The sequence below is a fragment of the Periplaneta americana genome, chromosome 7 (genome assembly GCF_040183065.1).
Source record: "Periplaneta americana isolate PAMFEO1 chromosome 7, P.americana_PAMFEO1_priV1, whole genome shotgun sequence".
NCBI lineage: Eukaryota > Metazoa > Arthropoda > Insecta > Blattodea > Blattidae > Periplaneta > Periplaneta americana.
The window spans coordinates 65815980-65838933 of NC_091123.1; the positions used below are offsets into that span (position 1 = coordinate 65815980).

A 22954-nucleotide genomic window follows, 5' to 3' on the forward strand; every position below is an offset into this window, starting at 1 on the left:
ATACGTAATTGGATCTAGATTATGCAAATGGTTCGGAAATTACAGGTAAATAATTGTACGAAAAAGGCTCTTGCAGTTTCTTTAACAATAATAACTTGAGTGTTGCATCATCCTATGTAGAGGTTCTTCATAAAAACCTTACATTAAGAACAAAAACGAATTTACGTTAATTTACGTATTATATCGAATCCGTTCGTTACACTATAATTTTCTCACTGGAAAACAAAGATTAGAGCCAATCTTGGAATTGTATTGTGTTCTTCATTTCATCAGAAATAATAAAAAGCAATATTTCAATTTCTTACTGAATAGTCTGAATAGAAAAAGGCTACTTAATATGGAGTAACTTGCATCAATATGAATATAGATTACGAGTAACATTTTTACTTTTTCGCTCTACAATCATTGAGAAAATATTCATGACAGTTTATCGTTTTCAGCAATTACTTCCATTCTTGGTGGGAGACAAATTCACAATTGGATGCACGTGATTACCCGCGAGGCATCGACAACTTTTGCTCTTCTGCTGAGTAGCGTGTAATCTAAACAAGAAAATGTAGATTTTTTTTCTCTTTTACTTTTTCGCATTTAACTGATTGTTCGTATCTCCACTCCATATTCCTGCGGGCCATATAGACTCTTCTAACGGTGGGAAAATGATACACCTGCTATTGATCGTATATTTCATTGGTACGTGCATCACAATGCCTACACAACTTTTCTATTTATTTGAATTTACAGTATCATATTAGCGAGTTATTTAACGAAAATGATGGTAACAATATTAATATTAAAAGTTATAGCCCTGTTTTGAATGAGAAATTATTCCGTGTAATATTACGGTGAGATAACATATGATGTTGGTGGGACATTTTCTCTCTACAACATAGAATGTTCAATTGTAACTCGTACGAGGTAACCCCTGGCGTAATCAACCCACAGCGCATATTCTTTAAAGACGTTTTTCCTATTTTATATGGAAAGTTATTGACCTTAGCAGAGCATGCTTGACATGCAATATCTCCTGGTTCTATAGGCGTTTGGACACCCATGCTCTACAAGAACTTCTCCGGTGATAAGATAGAGGGAGAAATTTTACAGAATGAATCTTAAGACAACCTTCCTTAAATACTGCAATAACAATATTTATTCTGCGTAAGTGTTTTTCAAACGCACACAAACGTTGCCCGTTCATATATAAGGTCGATCACCTGTTAAAAGTTTATCTTTTCTGTAGTAAAACAATATTGGAAATATTACTATGGGCCTAGGCTATATATATATATAAAATTATATATATATATAAAATTTGCATACAATAAAATTAAAAAATGGAATTATTTTTAACAGATAATACAATCACGTCACTTGCGTAAAGTAAATGTGTTTCCAACTACGATATAAATACTCACAAGTAGATATAAGATATACTTAATCGTACGACCACATTGGTTAACATAACATTCATACAATGATATATCTTGAAAGAATATAGATATATGCAATTATGTAGCATCATAATTCATTTTAATAGGTTATTTTACGACGCTTTATCAACTTCTGTGTTTATCTAGCGTCTGAATGAGATGAAGATGATAATGCCAGCAAAATGAGTCCAGGATCCAACGCCGAAAGTTACCCAGCATTTGTTCTTAATGGGTTGAGGTAAAACTCCGAAAAAACCTCAACTAGGTAACTTGTCCCAACCAGGATTTGAACCTGGGCCCACTCGTTTCACGGTCAGGCAGGTTAACCATTATTCCACAGCCGTGGACCTATAATTGATTTTAATCACTTTCAACTTTGATTATTAATTTAATTTTTTATTTATTTAATCTGGTGAAGATAATAAGGCAATCATGCCTTACAAATACAAATACAAATACAAAAACACAAATGCAAAACTTGCAAAAGATAGGATCACAATGAACACAAAAATTACTAATGCAATATATTGGCTGCCTAATATATTAGTGATTAAAGAAAGTGACTAAATATCTAAAATTAAGTAATTGTTTGTATATACATCAAGAGAAACAAAACAATAACAATTTCGAAACATTTGAAACAAGTTAGAATACTCAGTTTACTGCATTTCACTCTAAGCAGTATGAAGATACTTAATAAGTTTTTTTATTTTAGTCGGTTATTTAACGACGCTGTATCAACTACGAGGTTATTTAGCGTCGAGAGATTGGTGATAGCGAGATGGTATTTGGCGAGATGAGGCCGAGGATTAGCCATAGATAACCTGGAATTCACCTTACGGTTGGGGAAAACCTCGGAAAAAACCCAACCAGGTAATCAGCCCAAGCGTCCGAGCGCAACTTTAGACCGGCAGGCAAGCGCCTTAACCGACTGAGCCACGCCGGTGGCCTTACTTAATAAGACTCTGATGTCACTGGGTAGGATATTCCAGTGAATGATGATGAATACGATGGTGTCTTAAGTGTTAGTATGGCTAGCATGCGGCTATTTTGCTTGCTTATGTAAAGATTGTGATACAATGATAGGTAACTGAAACGGGAGGCAAAGTAGGTAGATGTAGAAGAGTGAAGGACTTGGAAAAGGAGAACAAGGGAATGAAAATTTCTACGTTTGTTAAGCCGTAGCCAGTTTAGAGTTTGGAAGGATGGAGTAATGTGGTCAGCACAACGGACATCGCTGACGAAGCGAACATAAGAATTATGAACACGTTGTAATCTTTGAGACTGGTTGACATTGAGGTCAGTCAGTAGAAAATCACAATAATCAAAGTTTCGTTGAGTGATAATGGGAGAAATTTTCGGATGCCGTTTAAGGAATGAAATATGGAAAGCACTTTTTTTTTATAATATGAGTTACTTGGTTGTTCCAGTTTAAATGTGCATCAAAGTAAAGTCCAAGATTTTTAACACAGGAAGCAAAAGGGATTATTGTGTCATTATATATGTACTTTTTAGTTTTTTGTTGTTAGCAGAAGAGGAGATGACTACTAAGGTTCATGCTACTGGAGCAAAATGACAGCTGTGAGCAGTGCGGGATGAAGATAAATGCAAACAAGACTAAGATCACAGTTACCGGTAGAAGAGTAAAGAAGGTAAATTCGTGAATTCGAAATGAGGTAGCGAAACAAGTCGATAGCTTAAAACACTTACGGTATACTATAAGTAGTAATGCCAGGAAGTCTGAAGAATAGTTGAAATAGTAAAGGAAGCTTTTAACAGAAATAGGATCATCTTCAACAAACCTCTGGATAAAGAACTAAGAAAGAGACTAGTGAAATAGTTTGTGTGGAGTGTAGCATTGTATGAGGCAGAAACATGGACCTCACGACGAAATGAAGAGAAGCAACTAGAAGCATTTTGAATGTGGATATGGAGAAGAAAGGAACTTGTGAAACGGACAGACAAAATAAGAAATGAAGCGGTGATAGGAATAGTGAGTGAAGAAAGAATAATGCTGAAACTGATCAGGAAGAGAAAAGGGATTGACTGGGTCACTGGCTGAGAAGAAACTGCCTACTGAAGGATGCACGTGTTTAGATAAAAATTCAGAAATACATTTAGTTTATAGCCAACTAACAAAAACGTTTGTAATGACTATCGATAGTAGTAAGTACAGTCCATAGTACAGGGACATCATTTTATTTTTAATTCAATTTTTATTGTACCTGAGTTTTTGAACGTACTTCACTCCCACCCTTTCTACTAATGAAGCTCCAACTGTCCTCCACACAGAACCAAGGCCGCATATAGTAAACGGTACTGAGTTAGTGAGTATAGTACGTTCCAGAAATATGTTCGCATTTTCCAGTGACGAAAGAGCTTTCAATATTGAATCATATTTTCGCACAGGTACTGTTTGCCTACGTCGTTTCCCGATTTCACCCACCTGCTTCTGCTCGCCCCTCTGTAAAGACTGGTGGTTGGGCTGTCTTAGTTATTTTCTGAAAACATTAATTTTTGTTAGGAATTGGACGTCTACGTAATATTATACAACTGTTTAAAATAACTTAAATAAAAGGGACTCGTTAAGTAATTAACTGTTACGTGATTTCCTCCCTTTCTACGATCCTGCGACGTAACCACTTGGACGGACAGTAGATAGCATATCCGAGTAATTTTATCAGTGCAGGTTGGGCAGAAGTGAAGATTGAATTTACAGTACGTAAGGTACTCTTTTATAAAGTAGGTACAGAATTATTCCAACATGAGTTAGCCTACTAGTACGAAGGACGTAACTGGTAATTGGAATTAGATACAATAGTCTATAGTGCGATAATATGCACAAAAGAACTGAAGCCTGTGTTTAAATATCCATATTATGATTATTTTTTAATTTAACTTCATTCTCTATAATTATTGTAATCTAATGTGCTGTAGACAGTATAATATACACTGCATAATGAATATGTTCACATGGATAACTTAGTTCGTGAGTAAAAACACTTATGCTGCTGTCGCCGCCGCCGCCGCCGCAGCCACCGCTACTGCTACTACTACTTGAAAGTTATTTAGCTTCGGTAAAATAATATTTGGCGAAAGGAGATAGAGGATTCGCAATTAATTACCTCATATTTGCTTACAGTTAGGAAAAACCTTGGAAAAAGTGCAAACGAAGTAATGAGCCCAAGAGGAATTGAACCTACACCCGAGCACTGCTCTGGAAAAACAGAAAAACGCGCTAATGTCTGATCCGGTGGCTTATAATTTTCTAAAAAGCGTAAAATAGCCTAAGTTTGTTCAGTTACGAATTATATGGAAACAAAAAGTTCAACAGATTTGTTTTATCACTCTGTTTCTGATTTTTACTTCTACCAAAAAATGCATGATTTCGCATATAAAACCGACGATTCTCCATTTTAATGATGTTGAGATGATTGAACAATTCTGATTTTAATGAGACATCAGAAAATTGAGGCTTTGCTAACTTGGCATTTGTCAAGATGAGTAAATAGGCCTAATTTCAAATTCAAATTCAAATTTCAAATTTATTCATAATGTATAGATACCCGAAATGAGCATGTGCTCGTGCTCGGGTACAGTCCAGTAGAGTCTACATAAATTTTACAGACATCTATAACGTTGATGATAGAAATAATAGTAACAAGAATATTAATAATAGTAATAATAATAGAATAACAGTGACGGAGATAATACAAAAATAGTAAAACAACTTAATTAATTAAATAATTAGTAATAATAAAATAGAAATTTTAACAACAATAAAATAATAACTGTAAGAATGATAAAATAAATATAAAAACCATTTAACGAGAGTTAACACAACTTACAAGCATATAATACCCAGAAAAAAAATTACGAACTCGAAGTCAACTAAAAAGTTCCTTCTATCGCAGACGACAGCAACCACCATATTGATATTGAGTTATGCATTATCGGGGGGAGGGGGAGCCGATGGTATACTTCCTAACGTTCTCTTCGAATCTTCTAACATACAACCATAGGGAATTAACGCTGAAAAACAAAATATCTACGAGTCAAACTGTTCATTATTACCAGGATAAATACAATAATAATACTGAAATACTGGGTGTTCATTTCAAAGTGTGTAATGACGTCACTGTTGTTGAGTCACCAATTTGAAGCGAGTTTCAGCTTGTATGTCAGAGAAGTTGCCTATTATTCAAGGCGTTCAATCTGAACTTGAGAACGTGTACTTTATAACTTGAACGTCGTAGCAACAGATGGCGGTCTGTACGGTCTGTGTGCTACCATAACTTCTTTCGAGCTGTGTTTTGCGCGGGCAAGTCGTACGCAGGGTATTTGTTATCATCGGTTGCGTACCGCAACATTCCACAGCATAAATCAAATGCTCCGTGTCCATGTTGACCATCGAAGTTAATGTCAACAAATACGTAATTAATCGTCTTAACCCTCTCCCCATATCCCGACAGTACGTGTTTCGAAACAGTTCACATTCCTGCCACTGCCGGCGTTACCGTATGTATCTGTACGTACTCTTCAGAATGAACGCCGTACTTGCTAGGCAACTTCTCTGGCTCATAGGTAATACGCCTCTGCGGAAGTGTAGGAAGATTGAATTCTCTAGGCTCATCGGCTAGCCACACGACGGCATACAGCGAGCCATGACACACTTTGAACTGAACACCCAGTAGTATATTAATCAAATTTCAGTTATAGATCTCCCCTTTGGTGCTAGAGGTATCATATCAAAATGTTTTTTGAATGGTGGATAAAAGATACATTTGTAGAAATCTCTAGAGACAGAGATAGTGATAAGTACAATCAAAGTGTATCTGTGGCGATGCTAAGAAATAATTTGCGTGGAAACATACACTGTTATTAATTAAGAAAATTACCTATTTATATTTATAACAATGATTTATCCTATAGGTTACATGTATCAGATAAATACAATAAATATTAGTAACATATAATGTTATAATGATCTTCTATGAAATATATCGGAATATGTTACGATGTTCAGATTTAGCTACTACAATACTGTACCGTGCTGAAGGAAATTATTACCAACTGTCGAAATAAATTTAGTCATATACCATATAGAAATAAACTGAAAGTGCCCATAGTAAAATATGCAGGAAGATAGAAATCTTTGTTTTCATAACTGCGGAAGCAGAACAAATAGAAAAGCACGACGTGCAGCCCCTTTATCCTGCGAGGGGAATTCCGATACGAATGTGACAGAGGCTAATCCCTAGAGCCATCCTGAAAGCTATGGCGAAGAGAGAAGTCATGCGTCCCTGACTGGAATCAGAATTAAGTCCTTCCAATCTGCAGTCAGTAGTTCAACTGTCCGAGGGAAATTGATTTTGCAAAATATGAGTAGTGCATTTATGTAACTTACAAGAAGAACATTAAAACTTACTATTCATAGCAAAGTCTCTTACTTACTTACAAATGGCTTTTAAGGAACCCGGTGGTTCATTGTCGTCCTCAAATAAGCCCACCATCGGTCCCTAACTTGAATAAGATTAATCTAGTCACTACCATCATATCCCAACTCATTCAAATGCATTTTAATAAGTTATTGTCCTCCCATCTTCGTAAGTCTTGGCCTTCCCAAAGGTCTTTTCCCCTCAGGTCTTCCAGCTAACACTCTATATGCATTTCTGGATTAACCCATACGTGCTACATGCCCTGCCCATCTCAAACTTCTGGATTTAATGTTTCTAATTATGTCAGGTGAAGAATACAATGCGTCCAGTTCTGCGTTGTGTAACTTTTTTCCATTCTCCTGTAACTTTATCTCTGTTCGCCCCAAATATTTTCCCAAGCACCTTTGCAAAATCTCTGTTGGCATAATATATATTACTATTGTGCTACATGCTCTGCCCGTCTCAAACGTCTGGATTTAATGTCTCTAATTATGTCAGGTGAAGGATACAATGCGTGCAGTTCTTCGTTGTGTAACTTTTTCCATTCTCCTGTAACTTTATCCCTGTTCGCCCCAAATATTTTCCTAAGCACCTTTGCAAAGTCTCTGCTGGCATAACATATGTTACTATTTTATATCACACTTTATTTAAATTAATTAAAGATAAAAAGAAATAAATTTATTTGCTAGCATGATATAAGACTTTCAGATTTTTTGTTATGGAGTTATTTGAAACAGACATCGTCATATCGTCTTTGTTCCTGCAATAACTCCTATGTGACATATTTATCGATTTTCAGATTTTTGCTCTATTAAATAACTTAAATAGTAATACAGCAAATAATAAAATCTCCTATATGTAATTATATTTCTTTCTTTCGAAAATGTAAGAATTCACAGTCTCCTATGTACGGGTGCCATAGAATGAATAAATGTGTTCTTTCTTCCTACTGAAAAGTTGTATATTTTGTACATAGGAGTTATTGCAGGAACAACGACGATATTCAAGAGCTGAAGGATAAGATTCGGCATGAAATTGAACTCATTGGTTAGAATTTATGTGTTCGTATTACGACAAGTTTCCAGAAGCGACTTCAGCAGCGCATTGCAAGTGGAGGAGGTCACCTGAAGGACGTGGTTTTCATAAAATAATCTAAATACTACAAATAAACAAACAAACTCAAAGAGTATAAATAAGCCATTAGGTTGCTCAAATACATATTTTATTCACTACATAAAATTTTACTCTAACTTTAAAAATGATAGTAGTTCATTTTTTCCAAACTTTCAACCCCTCCAAGGACATTTTTTTAAAATTTGTATTCCCAATTTTTTGGAATTCCCTGTTTTTTATTTCTCAATTAAATATTTCCATTTATTTTTTTTCCAAAGAAATTTGCGCTAACTCAAAATTCAATTTCCAATCCTATTGAATTTCTTCCTATGCCCGAATACTTTCAAAGACTATACGTTCAACGAACTCCTTCTCGATGAAGAAGACGGACAGTACCTACACGGTTGCCTCCACCTTATGGAATCGCCATGATTCCGTACTACAGGTCTTAGTGGAATCAATAACTTATCTGAAGACTGGCATGACATACTTTAGGTTGTTGTAAAGCATTACCACCCAGGTTTCTATAGATAGAGTGAACTCTATAAAGAATACGCAGGTAAGGAAACTATGCTTCAACATCAAGAACTTGGTCAGAAAGTTACAAGACCGAGAAATCATCAACAAGAAATTCTCGAGCAACGCTTACGTAACATAGTGCTGAAGTATGAAGACTATCTTCACAATATGTTATATGATTTACGAGCAATTGAAATGTTTTTAATAGAACCATAGACCAAAAAATGCAAATTTGAGATATTAATCATATGGTGAGTGTATTGTAGCGGCCATCTACTGAATTAGTTGTTAGGGGAAAAAACACCATAGGCCTATGTTATAGGAATGGAAACTTTCAGTGGGTTTCATAAAACAACAATACCCCAAAGACTTTTTTTGTGAAAACAATCATTCAGCCAGGACGATGGTAGCATTTACAAATATCTCATTCGTATCATTTTGAAACATTTATTCATATAATTTTAAACTGTAGTAGATTGGCAGTACTGATTCTTGAGTATGCGGCAAAAGCAACCTCAGAGAAAAATACTTATTGTATTATGGAGTCATCTTTAGGTGCAGAAGTAACCCATGAAAGAGTTGTAAGCAAGAAAGGAGAACAAAGAGGATATAATAAAGATAAAGAAGATTAGAAAAGAGGCACACTTCAGTCACAACAGAGTATTTTTTCTTAAAACATCCATTGTCCACAGTTACCCAACATTTACATTGTATTTCTATAAAGCAATTTAAGTTATAAATGTACTTCAGTTTTCCCAAGTTTCTACAACATCTTAAGAAACGGCATGATGAATTTCATACTTGAAGTATCAACAACACCAATGTCAGATAGTTTTTTGTTTCTCCTGAAAATGCATGTTTTTGGACTAAGGTTGTTTTTTAAACACCTTCAACTGATTACAATTTGTAAATTATTTATTATTATTTTTATTATCTATTAATAAAATATTGCTCTGCGAAAAAAAAAAAAGATTTGGAAAACTTTAAGTAGGAATGGATTTTTTGGAAAACCAAATTTGTTGGGAAAATAAAACTAGGAAATAGGAAATTCAATAGGAAACACTAATTGGGAAAACTGTCATCCTAAGTTCAAAATAGTTCGCTGAAAATGTCCCACTTGGTGTAGCCTATCTGCATTCTTTGCAAATAATTATTAAACTAAATCTCTGCGTAATAAGACTGAAAAATTACGAGGTGAAATACTCTCAGAGAGTGAGTTTTTACCTAAATATGTCTACTGAAAATTATTTTAAATTAAAGTATTCAGAGAAGTAGAGAATGTCCTGATGACATCTCCGTTGAGTTTGTACTTACAATTCAGGTAGAAAAACACACCTCGTCTATGCTGTTTTGTAATCAAGCGTTTTATAGGCCATTGGTTTGCAACGTCGAAAATCCAATTAAATGAACACCGTGGAAAAGACTAATTTACAGTATATTGTTTCGCTTTCAGAACTGTGTAATTCAAACGCTGAAAGTGCAAATAATTTTATTATCAGTTCCCTGAACAATAAAAATCGTAGTACCTTGTTTCGTCATCGCTTGATTAGCTCATCACCAAAACCAATAGTAACAGACAATTAAAAAAGTTTGTTTGCAATACCTGGGCATATGTACAGGATGTAATTCCTACTTGGAGAATTCTAACAGTTGAAGAGTTTCACTTTTTACGTGGAGCTGTAGAGAATCTCACTCTATAAAACAGCCATTTTCAACCGGTGTGGCGTGAGTGATCCGCTGGTGTGCCGCGAGAAAATGAAAATAGTAAGGTTGTCGTAGGAAAAATTGGAAAAGTAAAAATGAAAGAATTTTTTACATTAGCAAACCAAATGAACTATGAAATAATATTTGCACATTATTTTCTTCATAGAGAAGCACTTGTTTCAAAGTCACTAGTTCCTTAGTTTGTACAAGTATTGCAGCAATGATAAAAATAGTTAATTACATAGAAAGAAGGTCATCAAAAACAAGATGATATTCATATCTTCGTTCTGCAATGGATTGTAAATAGACTCAGCTGCTTACTTACACAGAAGTTAGGTGGTTATCACATGGTCGTGTACTACCAAGGTTTTATTAACTAAAACAAGAATTTTAGCTTCTTTTTTTTTTTCTTGAGAATCTGAATATGCCTATTTTCTCAGTGATGATAGATTTATCTGATTTATATTTTGTATTTTATGGTCCTCATTTCCTCCTAAACTCTAAAATATTCCACTAGGGAAATTGACGCTTGGTTTGGAGCCACTGATTTATTTTATAAGAGCGTACCGCTGAATTTTAAATAGATCTTCAGTCGTGCCAAATGTTGGAAAAAGTTGAAAAACGCTGCTATAGAAGATGGGACTGGCCAACATATCTAAACCAGTACAAAGAAAAAGATATTTAGATAACAAATTCATGCACTGATTCTTCAACAATATATCTCAGTAATATTTGTGTATACTCTACTAAATTTCAATTGTCATCGTATTAATATACATACTGCATGTGAAAATAGCTAACTAATGAATCATCCTTGTTCAGTTCTTCTGTAACTGACATGCGTTGTGACCGGAGCAGGACTCAAAAAGTGAGACAATCGTCTAAATAAAATTGTTTGCGTGCATTTTACTCATGAGCAGGCTCAGTGCAACGGAGTACAGCTGGAGTGAGGTGACTCTTTGAGTTTTGTTTACCTGTGGGTTAGTGTACAATCCGGTTCATGACCAGAGGCACAGTATTTTTCCATCTCTCCCTACGAAAAGAACTCATGTCATCACAGTGCATTTTCAATTCGTAGTGAATAGTTTTTTCGAACTAGTTGCAAGTATGTACAGTAGTGGCAAAAAAAAACCGGGCCGACCCTTGTAGCTGATTTCAGAGTCACAGATTCAAATTTTGCTAGTCAAAAAACACACCCATCTTGTATAATTAATTGTAACAGTGAAATTTATTGCATTTGTTCGATTCTTACCGTCTTTTGTTCCCTTCAGTGCCTCAAACTTACAGTCGAAAATACTTTGAGAGTTTTATTTTCATCTGGCATCAATATTAAATTTCTACCTCTATTCGGCAGAGCTAACTGCGTATTCTTACATTAAATAGCAGTATATATCTCTGGCTTCACTATCCATATTGAAATTACCAGTTTGACACAATACACAGCACAGGATTCTTCTGTATCAGCTACAAGGGTCGGTCCGAATTTTTGCCACTGCTGCACATGGTTGTTCACTGTCACACGCTAACGCCTTCAACGTCGCCGAGGAACTTTTAAACTTGTGGGGTATGTATCCAACTTCATTTTCCACCGTCACTAGATTATACTATTAACAGTAGAATATAACGCAGCATATTGACGTCGTTGTTTAGCCTACATTCACAGTATGTCTGTCTACTATGTTCAAGGAACTCTATAGTCAAGTTGTGCGTACATTGGTTGCTAAAGTGTCCCGAATCCTAAGCCTGCTCATGCAAGATAAGCTCACGAAATGTTTAAATATCCTGTAGCACTGAACCTGTCAGCCTAAACTTAATGTTATGACGACTTAGTTTGAACAATGTTCAAACTCTGTCAATTGGAGTTATTCGAAAATGTTTTTATCGATACAGCAATATTAACTTTGCAACAAACATTAAATAGAAGTACCGGTAACGATAATAGGAATTATTATCACAGTAACATGTGGGATCTCCTAAAGTTATGCACATGAATCATGAATCACCCTGTATAACAATGCGTAGGTACACGTGGAGTATAAAAATAGAGATATCAAGGCAGGGAAAAAATTCAAGAGTTGTCGAGATCGCATCCGGAGCGACTCTCCCCCGTTTCAATGCAGGAAACTCATTAAAGATTTTTTGTCTTCTACTTACCATAAACGTCGTTTCTCGAATTCTAAGTGTCAAACTGCATTCCACAACTGAAACAAACAAAAAATCCTTATCATTTTCTGAAAGAACGTTCAGCTAAAATTCTAAAATCAAGCAGCTCATATCTGAACTCACGGGCTGATTTCCGAAGTTTGATGAATTCAGATAATTATGTTGATATTTCTCTTTATCTGCATTCAGGTCGACTAGCTGTTCACATATAAAGCGTCTATTATGCGTCAGAAGAGATAATGATCGAGATAATATCAATGCATTCCTTTCTTTGCACTGGTTACTGAACGGAACTATGACCCCAAAAATGAGAAAGAAGAACGTTAAAATTGCAAAGCATACGTTGATATAAATAATCAAAAACTTCATTAGGCAGAAATAAATTAATACGGGAAGATATAAACAATCCCTTAGGTTGGTGCATAAGTTCGTAGCGTTTTTCATTTGTTTATTAAACACATCAGATACACATAAAAGAGAAGTTGATCATCAACAATACATTCTCCTTCACTATTTACAACAGTCTGCCAACGCTGGAGTAGTTTTCGATTCCACTCCTGTAGAAATCGCGTGGCTTTGAGTTAAAGAAGTCGTCAAGCCATGTTCGGAGCGCATTTTCATCCGGAAAGGAAATTCCTTGAAGGTTTTTCGATAGAGAGCGGAAAAGGTAACTACAGTAAGTTAAAACAATCAGCACAGCTGCAACCAACACAAGAGCTACAATCAACACTACTATAGACATAATTAGGTAACACCCTAGATCATATATACCCATATTGCTCTGCATTATAGGCTTTGACGGTAACAACTTTTGTCTGACTTACTATGCTGCCATCTAGTTGTTACATAAGGAGTCACGTCATAACTTCCATTTGAATTGCATTAGGGACTGTACTGCCATCTCGTGTTCGTTTACGGCGGACGGATGGCGATCCTGGAGGTTCTTCTCTTCAAAGTGCCACTGATTTTAACATAGGAATGAGCAATCTATATGTGGTCTGGGTTAATATCAATATTCTATGCGTCATTTGAAAATTACTTTCTAAGTTCAAGTTTCATAGAGAGACAGCATGTAAAGTGCCTAGATTCGGTACTAATTTAGCAGTAGTTAGTGTTCAAACAAGAGCATCTGAATCTTCCCACCATCTGTGAAGTTATAAAGCGATATTATTTCACTTTTGTGGTTGTGGACAATTTTTATTTACAAGTGCTTCAACTAGCTTATGGAAATAATAAATACAAGTATATAATCATAATACTTTGAAGTCGCCTTAGGTAGCGTAGTCGTATAGTCCTGGCTTCTGTGCTCGAGGTTGTGGGTTCGATCCCGACCCAGGTCGATGGCATTTAAGCGTGCTAAAATAAGACATACTCATGTCACTATACAGTATTCAGACCTTAAATTGCAGTACAGCGCTTATGGAGTGCGTTGTTGCGACGTCAACTGCAGAAGAATGCGCACTCATTTGAGAATCCATTTTACACTATCTCATAGGCCTATATCTCATTTTATCTTGCACAAGTTTTACTTTAAGAAACTCTAACAAGCACTAACACATACACATAAAATTACTATCCTTACTTGTATATTATTGGATATTATATTACACCATAAAATGACTTATGATCGTCAATGCATGTGATCGTCTCAAGATTGAAATGGATATAACTCCGTGATCTCCATGAGACAAAATTCGAATGTGTGTATGTTGTACGATAGCTGTAAGAGCTGTCTCAGCACGTCAAAACGAAACAGAACAGATATCCACTCTTTCCTAAATCATAAATCTGGAACTAAGTGAGCTACAGACTTGGAGTTTGTTTTAAAAATAACTTCCATCTTTGAAGGACATTTCTCCCGCTTTGACCCCATGTATAGACAACACCGAAAAAAGTTTTCCGCTGGCTGACTTTTTCGTGTTTTCGTGTAAAAATGTCCGACTATGACTAAAAAGAAAGAGACATTCTGCATTGTCTTATCATTCAAAGTACATTTAAACATACGTACGTGAAGAGTGAATGTTTCTTTACCAACAGTAAAAAGGTAAAGTTTCTAACGGACTTAATATAGGAGTTATGACATGATATGTTTCGTGTAGCGAAGTTTTTGCATTTGGGGTAAATTTTCATTATATTGACATTTTAACACTTAATTATTTCGTAAGACATTTTTCATTAACAGATGCAGCTTCAAATTCTCTACGTAACTATATATTCATGTGTTTTAATCGATTATTATATATTTTACGGAAATGTGGCAACCTCGTTAGATTAGAAAAGGATAGCGCTTATGGTGAAATTCATGAGAAGGAAAGAGATGAATAGTTTCCATTCTTTGCTCTACTGCAATTTAAGGTCCGAATATTCTATAGATTTAGTGGCATGTAAAAGAACTCCTGCGGGACAAAATTCCGGCACAGCGGCGACGCCGATATAATCTCTGCATTTGCGAGCGTCGTTAAATAAAACGTAATTTGATGTAATACTTTGAAGCACAATTAAAATGTTGCCCCAATTGTTCTCCGTATTTAATTTATGTAGTAAAAGTATGAAAAATGGGTAGTGATATTTACCAAGGACAGGAATTGCTGCGAAACTCGAGAATGACCCATATCCACAATTATTACTGTTGTAATTATAATTAAAGGAGTAATGCAAGGCTGCCCAATGTCACCCACCTTATTTAATATTTGTATAAATAACATTACCAAAAACCGGGAAGACGAATTGCTCACAAATTTTATGATTGACAACCTCCCACTTAACACATTACATTACGCAGATGATCAGATAATCTTAGCAAATTCTGAAGACAACTTACAAAGAGCAATACACACACTATACAAGATAGCAACAAATTATAATTTGGAAATCTCTATAAATAAAACCAGAATCATGGCCTTCCAAGGAAAGAATCATGTAAGATCCAAAATTGCAATCAATAATAATTGTATAGAACAAGTCAACACATTCAACTATCTTGGCTGCAATCTTTCTTATATAAACTCCAGGGACGTAGATATTAAACTTGCCAAATTTCAGCAACTGTTAAGAACAATCAAATCAACTCTATTAAAGAAAGTTCGACCAGAAACAATTTTAAATTCTATAAAGTTATGGCAGTCCCGGCATTATATGAATCAGAGACATGGTCATTAACGAAAAGGCAACTTCGAAAAATAGAAGCTGCTGAAATGCGATTGCTAAGGCCTCTTACAACATATAATCTTTACGACCATAAAAGGAACGCTGACATCCGAACAGAATTTAATATCACCGCCATTACGGATACTATAGGATCTTACCGCAACAACTGGTATGAACATGTATTAAGAATGCCCAACAATAGGTTACCCAAGAGACTATTGGACTATCTACACTTCATGGAAAACGAGACATCGGAAGACCAAGGAAGAGATGGAAAGACCAACTTTCTTCTGGAAGCGGAACAGGCCAGGAGGCCTAATCCAAGACTGTTATTGAAGAGATGATGATGATGATGATGATAATTATAGTTATATCAGTTATATTGATAGTTATGATTAGTATAAAGTGCAACTATTCTGAGATTGTAAATCTGTAGTTCCTACTTCTCTGATCTATCATCAATCTGTTTTAATGCAATGGCCTCCACGACCCTTTTACCTGCGCCACACTAAGGAAGAGCGGCATTATTTAATCTACTAATGGGTACACAGCATCCCAAACTGTACACAAGTCTGTTATGATATTCAATTTCTGTTGTAAATTAGTTCTCAGCACACATTAGTTCCAGTTCCTCGCTCAGATATGATCCTGAAGCTGCGCCCATTTACCCTGCGGTGTTTGTGGTTCCTACATCATAATGCAGACTGGATTAGGTCTGCCGCCCTCGGACTGGTCTAGTGACAAGACTGGACACGGCCGGCGTGTAACAGCCGGCGGCCCTGTCACACCTACCGCCGCGTGGTGCTACCCTCATCACACCCCTACTAGGGGAGAAGTCGGTGCATCCCAACAGGTGGGTCAAGGACACGCGTGGGTGCGAGATAATGAGAGATACAGTAACAATGGAGTAAAAATTTGAAAGGAAATCACGTTAAATATCACCTCACCTCATTGATACAACTTTCAACGACATTTTACAAACTCAGCACGAAATACAACAGATAACGAAATGCTGTTAATCAACTCCTGTGTTATACAGTATTATAAAGTGTCAGCAACATTCATTAATATGTATGCTGGCTACAAATATGATTGTATAGAGATGGGCAGGGCATATAGCACGCAGTCTATGGGCGAATTCAAAAATACATATAGGGTGTTAGTTGGGAGGCAGGAGGGAAAAAGACCTTCGGGGAGGCCGAGATGTAGATGGGAGGATAATATTAAAATGGATTTGAGGTAGGTGGGATATGATGATAGAGACTGGATTAATCTTGCACAGGATAGGGACCGATGGCGGGCTTATGTGAGGGCGGCAATGAACCTGCGGGTTCCTTAAAAGCCATTTGTAAGTAACTAAGTATAGGCTATGTGACAAAAAAATTAACGGTTCTTCGGTTGTTTGCTTCGAATGGTCTGGCTAGTTTAATCTGATCAGTCCAGTTGGCTCGTTGGTTCTACTCAGTTCAGCTGATTCGTTGGTTCTTCCCTGTCCAGTTCACTCGTTGGTTCTTCTCTGTCCAGTTGGCTCGTTTGTTCTGCACAATCCTGTTGGCTCGTTGGTTCTGCTCAATCCTGTTGGCTCGTTGGTTCTGCTCAATCCTGTTGGCTCGTTGATTCTGCCCAATCCTGTATGCTCGTTGATTCTGCTCAATCATGTTGGCTCGTTAATTCTGACCAATGCAATTGGTTCGATAATTCTGCTCAGTCCTCTTCGACCGTTGATTCTCCTCAGTCTTGTTGGTTCGTTGATTCTGCTCAGCCCTGTTGGCTCGTTGGTTCTTGTCTGTTCAGTTGGCTAGTTAATTCTGCTCAGTTCAGTTGGCTCGATAATTCTGCTCAGTCCTGTTGGATCGTTGATTCTGCTCAGTCTTGTTGGTTCGTTGATTCTGCTCAGCCCTGTTGGCTCGTTGGTTCTTCTCTGTTCAGTTGGCTAGTTAATTCTGCTCAGTTCAGTTGGCTCGATAATTCTGCTCAGTCCTGTTGGATCGTTGATTCTGCTCAGTCTTGTTGGTTCGTTGATTCTGCTCAGCCCTGTTGGCTCGTTGGTTCTTCTCTGTTCAGTTGGCTAGTTAATTCTGCTCAGTTCAGTTGGTTCGATAATTCTGCTCAGTCCTGCTGGTTCGTTGATTCTGATCAGTTCCGTTGACTCGTTGATTCTGCTCTGTCCCTTTGGCTCGTTGGTTCTTCTCTGTCCAGTTGGCTCGTTAATTCTCCTCAGTCCAGTTGGCTCTGCACAGCCAAGTTGACTCGTCGGGTCTGCTCAGACCAGTTTGATATGTTGGTTTTGCTTATTCCAGTCCGTTTATTGGTTCTATTCAGTCCAGCTGGCTCGTTGGTTCTACTCAGCCCAGTTGACTTGTCGGATCTGCTCAGACCAGTTTGATATGTTGGTTTTGCTAATTCCAGTGCGTTTATTGGTTCTATTCAGTCCAGCTGGCTCGTTGGTTTCCCTCAGTCCAGTTGATTGGTTGGTTCTGCTCAGCCCAGTTGACTCGTCGGATCTACTCAGACCAGCTTGATATGTTGATTTTGCTTATTCCAGTGCGCTTGTCGGTTCTATTGAGTCCAGCTGGCTCGATGGTTCTGCTCAGTCCAGTCGACTCGCTGATTCTGCTCAGTCAAGATGGATTGTTGATTCTGCTCAGTCCAATTGGTTCGTTGGTTTTGCTCAGTTCAGTTTTGTCGTTATTCTGCTTAATCCAGTTGGCTCGTTGGTTTCCATGTATTTAAAGAATTAATAATAATAATAATAATAATTATTATTATTATTATTATTATTATTATTATTATGACACATTTTGAACAGAAAATTTCTCCCGTAAAAGGAATTTATTGGAGACTTAAAGCGCATCCGACCCGTGAAATTAATAACACAATTACACGAAACCGATCCTGTAAGCGTAATTCCATTATCACTGTCACTGTTATTACTATATCCGTCCAAAATCAGCCTAGCGCGCTTCTAGCCGCTCGTACTATTCATTGTACTCTGCTATAAAGCTATTAAAGAGTAATTGAATTACAATAATAATCACAGAGTAACCTACTTCACTATTATTCGTAAATGAAACAAAATACGATATTAAGCCGACAGCTATTAACGTCATAATACGTCATCATTTAAAACAAACATTGTAACAAAAATAATCCTGGTAACAGACATTTCCTCATTTAATTAATAATTACAGAAATATCTTTCAGCGAAGCGCTATTTTTATTAGACTCACTATTAATGGGCCAATTGGCGCGGTCTCCTAAATTGAGACCATTCATTCTGTCTATGGTTTTCCCATGGTTTCCCTAAGGCAAAATATCGGGATGAGCCTTTAATAAAATGGACCACGAACCTATACATTTCAGAATTCTAAATGCTGGCATTAACTAATTTTCGGCTGGCAATGGAGTCTTGGCACTGGTGTGCTTCTTATGTCTTCAACTGGCGCGAGGACTTGCATTTGACGGCGTTACTTTCTACCCTCTGCTCGACGACTGCACGAGGGCTGCTGTGGGATGCGGCTGTAGTTGCTGTCTATGCTGTAGTGAGCGACTGACTGTACGCGGCTCATTTGTTTGTGAAGCTATTTATCGTTCTTGCTAGTTTAAGGTTTTTTTCAGCTATTCTCCCCGCAAAATTTACACTATGAACGAAGTGAGACAAGTAGTCTTTAAATTATGAGCTCACATAAATCTTAAGATGAATCCCTAAACCCTTTGCAAGAACGCGCACTGGTGCACCTTTCAGCTTAAGCTCCCTCCTTTATTCCTCAATGATTGATTCATTTATTGAAAGGGCTTATTTCTTTAGACCGGGTTTTGCTTAGAGCAGTGATGTCAACCGATGCCCATACGGGCAAGCGCGCGCTTTAGAGCTCAGGAGAGCCTGAGCGCTTTACAGCGGAAAGGAAAGAGACATACGAGAGAGGTAGTATATACCGCTTGGTCGAGCTATATATAGGGATGGCCAGCACTGATTCAATAGATAAAGTGAAAAAAAACTTATTAAAACTGTATTCATGTCAAATTTTAGATTTTTCTGAGAAGTGTAAGTGCAATATAAGAATGTAAGTTTTATTTTTTATGCTCATTTTTCACAAGCGTGCTTTTTTTATTCAAAAAAAAATATTTTCTCAACTTTTTGACAGAAAACTGAAATTTTAAGATATGTTTATTTAGTAGCCTTACAGGTACTGAAACAATGTTTTCGTAAATTTAATATATTGTAAATACGTGTTGCTGAAGATAGTGTACTACAAATTTTTGAAAATATTCGCATGGAAATGAATTAACAAAGCAACTACTGTTACATCATAGATATGTGCCCATGTGTTATAAAAATGACAGCTCTATAGCTTCAACAGATTTCGAGAAAATAATTTAATATTCTGATGATAAGAAGTTGCGAACCAATATCACCTTAAAAGTATAATGCGATAATAGTTTTGTTATGTACTATTAGTTACAGTTGAAACATATACCTAGATACTTTGCTTTGTACTATAACACTGTTTTGATTAGTTTATTGATTACTTTTATAAGATACCATCAATATCAATTCCAACTTATCATGACATACACAATCTCTTTCTTTGGGATATCACTTTGTTTATGAACGATGTCTTTCATTCACTTAGTACAATTTAGTTGTACTACTATGGAATTTATGTGAATATTCCTTCTTAACTCTTTATTATTTATTAACGTTTAAAACACAAGTGCAATATTAAGGAATTGGTGTTAGTACTTTTGTTTCACAGACAATATAGATAATACCAAACAGAAAGAAGCCATATAAAAATAACGACATAAAAATTTCACGTTCCGTCTGAAGTTTGTACAACACTGCTTTCTTAATCCAACAGGCTGCTTATTCATATACACAACCCTTCCTCTTTCCATATTTAGCGCTTGATGCCCGCGCACGACGTCAAGGTCAGAAAAATGCGCTTGCTTTGACCTCACTGGCTTAGAGCTTCCTTATTCAGGGATAAGTGAGGAGCATAGTATCAAAGTTAGACAACTCCATTTTTTTGCAATTTCGAGATATTGGATATTTCTAGTAGAATTTTGTGTGCTGAATGCGATTCTGGAACTGTATAGTTTCATAAACGGACAGAACACAGCGAAAATAGCACTTAATTGTGTACTTTGGAATCAAAATGTACACAACTCCACTGTGGCTTGGTTTTAAATTAGGACAATTCCTTCAGTAGCCAATGAGAAGTCCGCATTCGTACCACCTTTTCCCATCACGCATCGCGAATCCAACATGGCTGATCGTTTATATATTCGGTTTGTGGATGAATAGGTACTGTGTTACGTAAATTTGCTTTGAAACCGAGTTAGAAGAGACTTAGATTCAAAAGTAGACAATTTCACTTTAAATATGGCTTCATTTGGTTTCAAAAACAGACAACTCCATGACTTAGTTTCAGAGATGGACAACTCCACTCTTTAAACTTAAACTAATTTTAATTACATTTTGAGATTGAAAAAAATATTTCTATGACCCACGAGAATGTTTAAAAAATTTATATATAACGGTGACATTGGTTTCCAATGCTCTAGGTTTACGCCTCTCCTGTAAAAAAAAAAAAAAAAAAAAAAAAAAAAAAAAAAAAAAAAAAAAAAGCAAAAGTGGAGTTTAATAATGTCGAGGAAAAATTGTTCCGGGGCTGGGCATCGAAACCGGGACCTTTGGTTAAACGTACCAACGCTCTACCAACTGAGCTACCCGGGAACTCTACCAAACACCGATCCAATTTTTCCCTCTATATCCACAGACCTCAAAGTGGGCTGACAACCTTCAAGCAACCAACATTGAGTGCACACTAACTCTGTGTGACTTAAAATTTTGGTTTTCTGTTAACGAACAGTAACGTGTATTATGCAAATCAAGCTTCTTCCTCGAAATTATTCAAATCAACTTTACAGGGAATTATACCTGAGAGCTTGATATGCATAATATACGTCACTGTTCATTAACAGAAAACCACAATTTAAGTCACACAGAATTAGTGTGCACTCAATGTTGGTTGCTTGACGGTTGTCAGCACACTTTGAAGTCTGTGGATATAGAGGGAAAAATTGGATCGGTGTCTGGTAGAGTTCCCGGGTAGCTCAGTTGGTAGAGCGTTGGTACGTTTAAGCAAGGTCTCGGGTTCGATGCCCGACGTCGGAACAGTTTTTCCTCGAAATTATTCAAATCAACTTTACAGGGAGTTATTATACCTGAAAGCTTGATTTGCAAAAGTAGAGTTATTCAACTTTGATACCAAGCTCAAGTTTACTTTATTTACTGTATGCCTACAAGAAAGATTCGGGTCTTTCAACTACTTCTTTTCTTAGAAAATACATTCTAAGGATATTTATTGTCCTTTGTCTGGTATGAACCCTCAAACCTCTGACACAGTGACACGCGTTGTAACCATTAGAGCTCCGATGGCGAAGAGGGAGGAGAAGAGAATAATAATGGAAAGCAGGAAATGAGTGTAGAAAAGATTTAATTATTGTGAAAGTTTATTCACTAACTATTAGCATAACTGAACGCCATTTTCTATCTCAAAGTTAAATTTAGATTATAAATAAATTGATACTATAAAATCTGTCGTTAGAATTTTCAATTGCATTCAAATTGAACATAGAAGGCTCCAATTCCCATTAATTCTACACACTGGAAAGCTTCGAGCGTGTAATCTACCACTGAAGGGCAATTTCGACTGGCGGCAGACTATTTGTGTCTTTCGCTAATATGACCATCTCCATCCTCAATGGATCACGTGGCCTGCCAAACGGTATGTTATCAGAGCCATTAGCTTTTCGAATTCCGATGGCAATTGATATGGCTTGTTCACAGAGCGAATCCATCTGTTAGCTAATGTAACAAACTATTTCCATCAATCCTCAATATGTCACACAGTATGGGGATAATTCCCAGAATACCACTAACTGCGGGTAGTAGTCTTGATGTGAACACACGGGTCGGGAATTTGATGATGGTAATAACAGCTCTCTTTGTGCATCTCAGATTGTTTGTTGATCGCACGTAAAGCAACATACGAAATAAAATTAACTAAGGAGAATAGATGTTCCCAGGACTAACAACTTAATGCATGTTACATCGTTTTCCGTTTCTGACAAATATTGAATCCTTAATAACTAGGGCTGAAATAGTAATATGCGTTACAAGAGCGGTATGTTGAAGTTTTCATGTTCGAGGAAAAGTTTGAAAAGGCGAAACGTAGTTGAGCTTTTTTAATTTCCGAGAATTGAAAGAAAACATACCGCTCATGTATCATACATTATTTTGTGCGAAGATCGTTTATTACATACCTGAAAGAGGAATTTCTAATTAGTAGCAATGAAATCTCCACCTTGGTTTCTGTTCAATGACGGCAAATTTGCAAAACAAAAATACCTATCTTCAACATTGTTGCTTTAAAA

At 36.5% G+C, this 22954-nt stretch overlaps 1 protein-coding gene across 2 annotated transcripts in view; it reads right to left on the bottom strand.

Moving 5' to 3' along the window:
• Positions 1 to 22954, bottom strand: part of LOC138703169 (alpha-1A adrenergic receptor-like) — an 885279-nt gene that overhangs the window by 556359 nt on the left and 305966 nt on the right. For both annotated transcript variants that reach the window (XM_069830836.1, XM_069830835.1), the window contains exon 2: positions 12356 to 12402. The gene's annotated coding sequence lies outside the window, so the exon portion shown is untranslated. The remainder of the gene's footprint in view (positions 1 to 12355; positions 12403 to 22954) is intronic.